Below are 8496 nucleotides of genomic sequence, written 5' to 3'. Positions count from 1 at the left end.
CCTTCCCTTTCCCCTGCCCTGCCCTGCCCTGCCCTGCCCCGCCCCGCCCCAGTCCCAGGTTTCCAGCCTGCAGAGCAGGGCAGGGGGATGCAGGCGGGGGGAAGCAGTGTGCTGCCCGGGCAGGGGCAGGCTTCGTGCTTGTGCCTCAGGCACCTCCCTCACCTGGCCCTCAGCTCCCCGAGCAGAGGCCACCGTCCCCCCAGTCCCAGGGAGAGGCACTCCCTGCAGCTGAGGCCTGAGTGCCAGCATCCTCCCTGCGGAGCTCTGTCGCAGCCAGACCTCTCATGTGCCCAGGGCAGCTGACAAAGCCGTGCTGAGGATCAGCCACTGCAGTGCACAGGCGTCAGTGCTGTTTAGTCACACGCTGGCCCGAGCAGAGTTTCTTGGCCCCCTTTGCCCCGCTGCTGCAATGATTGATGGAACATGTGTGTGCTCCTCTCTGGGCATCAGCCCCATGGAGATGGAAGCCTGCCCTTCACCCCACCTCCAGGGATGCTGGCGGGAAGAGGGGTGCAGGAGGAGGCCCGGTACCAGGACGAGGGCGTGTGAGATTTCTGCCCCCATGTCCCCCCACCGCACACCCTGGGGTGCCATCAGAGCCTGGGGGCACCTCAGCCCAGCGAGGCCATTTCCCTCACCCTCTTGCTCTGCTCCTGCTGTGCAGCTGGCGACGTGTGTGGCACACAGGGCTGTAGCCCTGGGGGGCAGAGGAGGCTCAGGGGTTTTCTCCTCTCCATCGAGCCCTGAGTGGGTCAGGGCATGGGAGCAGTGCCTGCAGCAAGAGCCTCCTCCTGCCCATTGCCCTGCAGGGACGTTGAAGGGGCCGTGCTCTGCAGTGCAGCCCCGTGCCAGGGTCAGGCCCCAGTGGAGAGCTACTGCTGACTTCCCCCATCTTGGGAGGGTGCAAGGGCTGTTTTCTGCAGAGGGTGCCTGGGCACCCAGGGGACAAGAGGGCTCTGCTTGTCACAGATATGTCACGGAGGAGAGCGTCTCTGCTGCAGGCAGGTGTCAAGGGGATGTAGCTCAGTGGCAGAGCGCCTGCTTCGTGTGTGGGAGGTCCTGGGTTCAACCCCTGGCATCTCCAAGGGTGCTTTTTCCCTCCCTCCCTGGCCCATGCCAAGGATAATCCCTGGGAATCAGTGCCAGGGGCACAAGAAGCTGGGAGGGGGCACAGCCAGGACAGCTGACCCAAAGTGGCCAGAGGGACATTCCATACCATATGACGTCATGCTCAGTATAGAAACTGGGGGCAGTTGGGCGGGGGGAAGTGATCGCTGCTCGGGGACTGGCTGGGCATTGGTTGGTTGGTGGTGAGCTATTGCATTGTGCATCACTTGCTTTATATATTATTATTATTATTATTATCATTATTATTACTACTACTCTTCCTCTTTTACTTTATTTTATTTCAGTTATTAAACTGTTCTTATCTAACCCACGACTTTTCTCACTTTTGTCCTTCCAATTCTCTTCCCCAGCCCACCGAGGGGGAGGCTGAGCCAGCGGCTGTGTGGTGCTTGGCTGCTGACTGGGGCTAAACCACAACACCTGCCTAACGGTGGGACAAGGAAAGGCAATTCCCATGCCCAGTTTTTTTCCTGATATGAGAAATGCCACTGCTGGAATGAAATCTCTCTCCCTGGCTGAGGAAGGGAACATCAGTGGTTCCTTCAGCCTCTTTTCACAGCAGGTTCCCCTGGAGCCCCAGGGACACCTGAAGGGGGAAGGAAAAGCCACGCCTTGGGCTGGTCCTCTGCTGCTGAGCTGGGCTGGGCTCCTGGGAGCTCCTGGAAGCGGGCAGCGCTGCAGAGACAGCTCTGCCCAGGGGCAGCTCCTCTGCAAAGCACAGCAGGGCTGAGGGCACTGCCTGCAGGCACCAAAGGGAGAGGAGCGAGGCAGAGAGAGATTAAAGGCACTGTGGAGTAGGAGGATACCGAGAGCTGACGGCAGGGGAGAAATGTGGCAACCACAGAACTAGCTGAGACTGGCAGATGCAAGCAGAATGAAGAAGAAAAGGAGCAAGGAAACAATTCGTAGAGAATGAGGTAGCTTCAGAAGGCGGCCAGCCCAGCGACCAAGAAAAGCAATAGGAAATCAAGAGACCACCGACCAGAATTAAGTAATTGGACTTGGGTTCGGGTGATGGGTGGTACATTCTGGGAAAGCTGTCTGTAAGGGCATAACTGGGGTCTGCCATCTGCAGCAGGGGCTCCTTGCCTGGAGGCACCCAGCTCGAGCTGCTCTGCATGTCGGATAAATGAACCACGTATTTACTCAGCGGGCTGGCGACTCGTCTTCTGCGAGCAGGAACCTAGGGCCGAGCCCTGTTGCGGTGGCACCCGCGTAATTCCTACCATGGTCTAGGTGGCGGCTGCGTCATTCCTGAAACAGCAAGCCAGGTGCCTGCTCCTGCCCTATCACCTCCTCAGGCACCTGTGACATCACAAGAAGCTGCAGAAGCCAGGTGCGTGCTCCTGCCCTAAGAGCTACAGAGCCCCCTGTGACATCACAAGCACCTGCACGAGCCAGCTCCTGCTCCTGCCCTATCACTCCTCAGCCCCCTGTGACATCACAAGCACCTGCACGAGCCAGCTCCTGCTCCTGCCCTATCACTCCTCAGCCCCCTGTGACATCACAAGCACCTGCACAGCCCAGGAGCTTGCTCCTGCCACACCATCTACTCAGGCACTCCATGAGCAGCTGCGCAGAGAAGCTTCCTGCTCCAGCTTTGTCACCTACTCAGGCACACGTGACATCGCAAGCACATGAACAAGCCAAGTGCCCCCTTCTACCCTTTCACCTCCTCAACCACCTATGACCTCACAAGGGTCTGCAAGAGCCAGGAGCTTACTCCTGACCTAATAACGACACCCGCCATTGACATCACAAGCGTCTGCCCTAGCCAGGTGCCTCCTCCTGCCCTATCACATCTGCAGGGACAAATGACAACACAAGCTCCTCCACAAGCCAGGTGTCCTTTCATTCCCAAGCAGATACTCAGACAACAGTGACCTCAAAAGCCCCTTTGCAAGCCAGGGGCCTGCTTCTGCCCTCCCATCTAATCAGTCATCAGTGACGTCACAAGCATCTGCGCAAGCCAGCTGCCTTCTCTTGCTCCGTCAACTACTCAGGCACCTCTGACATCATAATGAGCTGCACAAGAAACGGTCCTGCTCCAGCCCTATCAGCTACACAGGTACGGGTGACATCACAAGCACCTGCACAAGCCAGCTGCATGCTCCTGGCCTATCAGTCACTCATCTACCTATGACATCACAAGCACCTGCACAAGCCAGGCACCTGCTCCTGCCCTGTCAGCTACTCAGCCATCAGTGACAACAGCAGCAGCTGCACAGGCCAGGGACCTGCTCCTGCCTTACACCTACCCAGGTGCCTATCACCTCACAAGAAGCTGCACAAGCCCTGGCCCTGCTCCTGCCCTATCACCTACTCAGGCCCAGCTGACATCACAAGCACCAGCACAAGCTAGGGGCTTGCTCGTGCACTATAACTACTCAGGCATGTTTGAGATCAAAAGGACCTTCACAGGCCAGCTGCATGCTCGTGCCCTACCAGCTCCTCAGCCACCACTGACATCACAAGCACCTGATAAGCCAGGTTTCCCTCCAGACCCAATCAGCTACTTGGACACCACTGACATCACAAGCAGCTGAACAAGCCAGGTTCTTGCTCCTGCTCTCTCAGCTACTCAGGCACCTGTGACACCATAAGCAGCTGCACACGCAAGGTTCCTGCTCCTGCTCTGTCACCTCCTTGGCATCATGCGACATCACGAGCACCTGCACAAACCAGGTGCATGCTCCTGCCCAAACACCTACAGAGCCACAAGTGACATCACAAGCAGCTTCACAAGCCAAGGGCCCGCTCCTGCCCTATCACCTCTTCAGGCACACGTGACACCACAAGCACATGAACAAGCCAGGTCCCTCCCACCCTATCATCGACTCATCCACCTATGACATCACAAGCACCAGCACAACTCAGGGGCCTGTTCCTCACCTACCACCTACTCTGGTGCCTATGACCTCAAAAACATCTGCGCAAGCCAGGGGGCTGCTCCTGCCCTAACACCTGCTCAGCCACCAGTGACCTCACAAGCACCTGCACAGCAGGAGCGTCCTCGCTGCCAACAGCCCGGCATTTTCACCTCCATCTCCTCCTCTGTCTCCCATCTCCCCGTGCTCTCCTCTCCCCCAGCCACCTTTCTCACCCTCTCCATGACCTCCCAATGCCTCTGCCTGTCTTTGTGACTGTCTGGCAGATGTTACCTCGGAAGCATTGTCCCAGCCAGGTCACCTGCACCTCCTTCCCCCTCTGCTCTCATCGTGTCTGATGCGCTTTTTGACCTCGTGAGTCCTCTTGTCCTGCCTCCCTTCTGCTGTTTCTGGGAAAATCCTGTTCCTGCAAGACAAGCGGCAACCAGGCAGTGCCCCCTCTGTGGCAACGTACCTGCCTTTCCAGAGCTGGACAGCTGGTGGGAACTGTCACCATCAGCAGTGCGTGAAGTCTTCTCCTGGCACAGGCACAGCTCTGGGTGTGCTTGCTGCGTTCCATGTTTCCTGAAGGAGAACAGCAACACTCAAAGTGGCTCCTGGGCAATGTTCTGCTGGGAGAGCTCATTGGAAGGCAGGTTTGCCGCAGGTCCCGAGGCCGGTCCGGGGCTTCTCCCTGTCCCCCAGCTCAGCCACAGGTCCCACAGCTGGCTTCACTTCTAAGAAAAGAAACCGTATCCCTCCAGATTAAGTAGTCAAAGACTTTTGGAGGGTGATTTGGGCTTCAAGTCCAGAACAAAAGAATTTCCAGTACAGAATCTCAGCCACTGCCTCCATGATCGTCTTGGCAGTGACCCACAAAGGCTGTGCTGTAAGAAATGTGACAGCTGATAAAAAGGACCCTGTCCTCCGCAAATCTTTGTTTCCCTCATACCCTCAGACTGCCGCAGTAATAATCAGACTATTACTCTGTAATTACTTCCCATCTGAAAGCCCTCCAAAGCATCATTCTCTGACTTGACTGACAGCACTGTGGATAAGGGAGAACCACCACTAACCACGCACCCACCCATTACTCCTTTTGCAGCATGGCCTCTGTGACCGAACACGTCTACATGGATATCTCTGCCTGACAGGACACGACCGGACCGAAAACAGTATCTTACCTTGTCTTGGCTCTAGTGAAAGCAAAGGATTGGAATAATGATACAAACCAGTTGAAGAGAAAGCAGGAGAGCAGAAGAGGCAGAAAAGGTGATGTGTCTCCCCCACCCCTAACTTCAGAGGAAGTTTTAAGTTTTTTTCTTTTCTGTTTTTTTTAATCACACACCTGCTGGTTAAGGAGAACTGAAAAGTATAAGACTAAGACTACCAAGTCTGTGGAATTACTCTTCTGTCCAGGACACATTGCTCTATTTTAGTTTAAATCTCGGTGGAGAGCTTTAACTTAAAATCATGGAGTTCTGATATGGGAAGAGCAAAACGTACTCTGTAAATCTTTGAAAAGAAGAGTATGTTGAAGGAAACCTGTTCATATAAACTATAAATGACACGTTTCCGCTGTCAGAGGTTATAACGCTTTTCAGTACCTTTGCCTGCCTCATCTTCCCTGTCTTCACTTTCTTCCAATGACACTAGAGCTCCTCTGTGTCAACAGAACATTAAACTGGTCAAGTACTCTTGCAAACCGTATAAAATCCAAAATGCCCTACACAGATGCCTGGAGGTTTTGCTGTTACCATCACGTTAACACCACCATTGGCCCTGCCAAACCTACAACCTCCAAAACCTGAAGACAATCAGCACACAGGCACATACATACCGATCTTGTTCTGTCCTTGCCAAAACTGCTGGTGACTTGCCATCAGCCTCAGTGACCAACAGCAGGCAAGTCTCTCTCATTTGGCTTTGCTCTGATGCAGCTCCTAGGAAAGCGGCTCTTTCAGAAAGTCATGTCTTCTTATGCTGGGAATGTGTTTCAAGGGAATGCTTTTAATACTCTAGGATGGTAAAACTAAGCATGGCAATCTCGCCCCAAGTCCCAGCTCTGCCACAGATAACCTACCTGCTCATTAACATGGATGAAATTCTAGTCATGGGAGAGCACTAAGCGCTATCTTTTTCCTTTCAACAAAAGAGTGGCACTTCTTCCCGAATGCAAGACGAGTCACGTGGGGTATACAGACAGCCCACGGAAAACTGAGAAATGAGTCTGTGATCACTGCCATCCCCATTCCTTGCCCCTCCAGCACTCCTGTCACGCTCCTGTCCTTGCCCGTGGTCAAGTCACGCAGTCTGCGCAACACGTACAAGACGCTGACTTTGCCAGGTATTGCCCAAATCACCTCTTATTCGAAATCTGATCAGCTCAACTACTTCACACACAGAGTCAATGCGGCCTTTCATGACTCAGCCTCCCTCCTCCTGTGATTTCCCACCAAGAACCAAGATGACAGCTCCTAATTACACGTCCTGCAAGCAGCTTCCACCCACCGTCCCCTGCTACACCCAACAGGACAGCACCGTCCTCTCCCCTGCCCGTCTCCACGCTCGGGAAGAGCTGTCCACACCCCTGGCAGCCGGCCTTGCTGCCTGGGAATTCCTGCTGCGCTGCTCAAGGCCATGGGAACTGTCACCTCGCGGCCGCATCCACATCACCGTGCTGCGTTCTGAGGGACACTGCCCATCTCTTTATAGTCCCCTCTGCCTACAGCCAGCTGCTGCCTTCTCCCTCGGAAACATTTGGGAAAAGCAACCTTTTTTTTCCTGAATGCCCGCTTTGACCTCCCCACAGGACAGGCCCACAGGCCATGGCTCTGGCCATTAAAGTCCGCAGCAATACAGACTTGTGCAGGGATGAAAAATACACGGTGGCTCAGCTCATTTCAATCGTTTCAGACAAGGCTTCTGGCCAGAACGCAGTCGAGAAAATGTAAAACCAGAAGCTACCGACACTGCCACCTCGACGGGCAGCTCGCTCTTCATCAGTTCTTTGCCTTCCTTTCTGTTCTCGGGAGTACGTACCACGATTTTCCTCATCCAAAGGAACCAGAAAGGTCAGTGCCGAGCCTGCAGAACCCCTGGCACCCACACGCTCGGTGCCTACGCAGCGGCATTAGGAGGGCCCTGCACCCGCAGCAGAGACCCAACGAATGCACCCTTCTCCCGCGCCGGCAGCAAGGAAGCTCCGCTGATTGCTCAGCCGTGGCCAATGGCGCGGCTGTTGCCAGGGGGGCAGGGGCAGCCTGGGCCTCCCCTCCCAGAGCTGCCCCCCAACACCGCAGCTGGCTCCTCAGCCAGCCGGGAGCCTGGGCCTGCCGAGAGACGGCCTTCAAGAAGGGCCATGTCACCTGGAGCTGCTCTCCCAGCAGCGCAAGGGCTGTGCACAGCTCTGCCCTCCCTCGCTCCGCTCAGGGGGGCTGGGCCTGCTCGGGGAGGGAGGGGAGGGCAAGGGAAAGGGGGGGAAGGGGAGGGGGCAGGGCAGGACAGGAGGGGAGGGGGCAGGAGGGGAGCTGCCCTGCATTTGCCCTGCATCAGCAAGGCTTTCCCGAAAGGCGGCTCTGTCTGTGCTGCCAGCCACAGCCCTGGGCAGGAGGAGCTGTGTGCCGGGAGCCGCTGGCGTCGGCCAGGCCGGCAGCAGGCCGGAGACGGGGGTCTGCCCCCGGTGCCAGCGCCCGTGCTGAGCCCAGCACCCAGGGCCTTCCTCAGGCCTCGCCTTCCCCCGGGCGGTGAGGAGGAGAGACGCCCTGCCCTGGCATGGCCCAGGGCATCCTCCTGTGGCCAGAAGGAAGGGCAGAGCCCCGTCGCTCTCCCCACGTCCTTCGCCTCTGTCCCCAGGGCTCCCCAGCGCTGGCAGGCCCCGCAGGGCTTCAGGGCCAGGCAAACGGGCAGGCGCCAGGGGCTGCTGGGGCTCAGGGCAGCTTTGGGCATCTCGGAAGCCGAGGCGCTGCTGCCCCTTTGCTTCTGCAGATGCAGGGACGTGCTACCCCCTTCATGGGCAAAGCTGCTTCTCCTCGTGGCACGGAGGCCGGACAGATGCCACGTGCCTGTCAGTCTGGGAGGACTTCAGGGAAAGGAGGAAGTCACAGCGTGCGCACAGGTAGAGGCACAGTGGAAAGGAGCCCTGTCAAGGTGGTTGTGCTCTTTTGCATCTGCACTCAGACATCTCTGTGCATCCCAGCACCAGCACAAGCTTTTTTTCCTCCAAGCTGCACAGCTTTTCACCAGCAATAGCAAGTTGGGCTGACCTGGTCTTTGGGATCACTCGGCTCCTTCCTTGTTTCATTGTGTGCCTCCACTTTTCCTTTAATCCACCAATGTCTGTCTTTCTCCCCACCCTTTCCCCCCAGGTGCCATCCTCTTTTAAGGGTAATTATGATTTGAGTTTCTAGACACATCACTGCGTAGGTAGACGCAGGCTAGAAGTATAGGCTGGTCTATACCTCCAGAGCTGTAGGCTGAGCTGTTCTGCCTTTAAAGGCGA

At 56.4% G+C, this 8496-nt stretch overlaps 1 non-coding gene across 1 annotated transcript; it reads left to right on the top strand.

The window, feature by feature from the left end:
* The first annotated feature begins 1012 nt into the window (after positions 1-1012).
* TRNAT-CGU (transfer RNA threonine (anticodon CGU)) lies at positions 1013-1084 on the top strand. The gene has a single exon. It is a non-coding gene; the product is annotated as a tRNA-Thr (tRNA).
* Positions 1085-8496: the final 7412 nt, after the last annotated feature.

This window comes from Pelecanus crispus, chromosome 25, assembly GCF_030463565.1.
Source record: "Pelecanus crispus isolate bPelCri1 chromosome 25, bPelCri1.pri, whole genome shotgun sequence".
Lineage (NCBI taxonomy): Eukaryota > Metazoa > Chordata > Aves > Pelecaniformes > Pelecanidae > Pelecanus > Pelecanus crispus.
The sequence above is the reverse complement of the archived record's forward strand: the minus strand, read 5'-3'. Positions and strand labels throughout refer to the sequence as shown.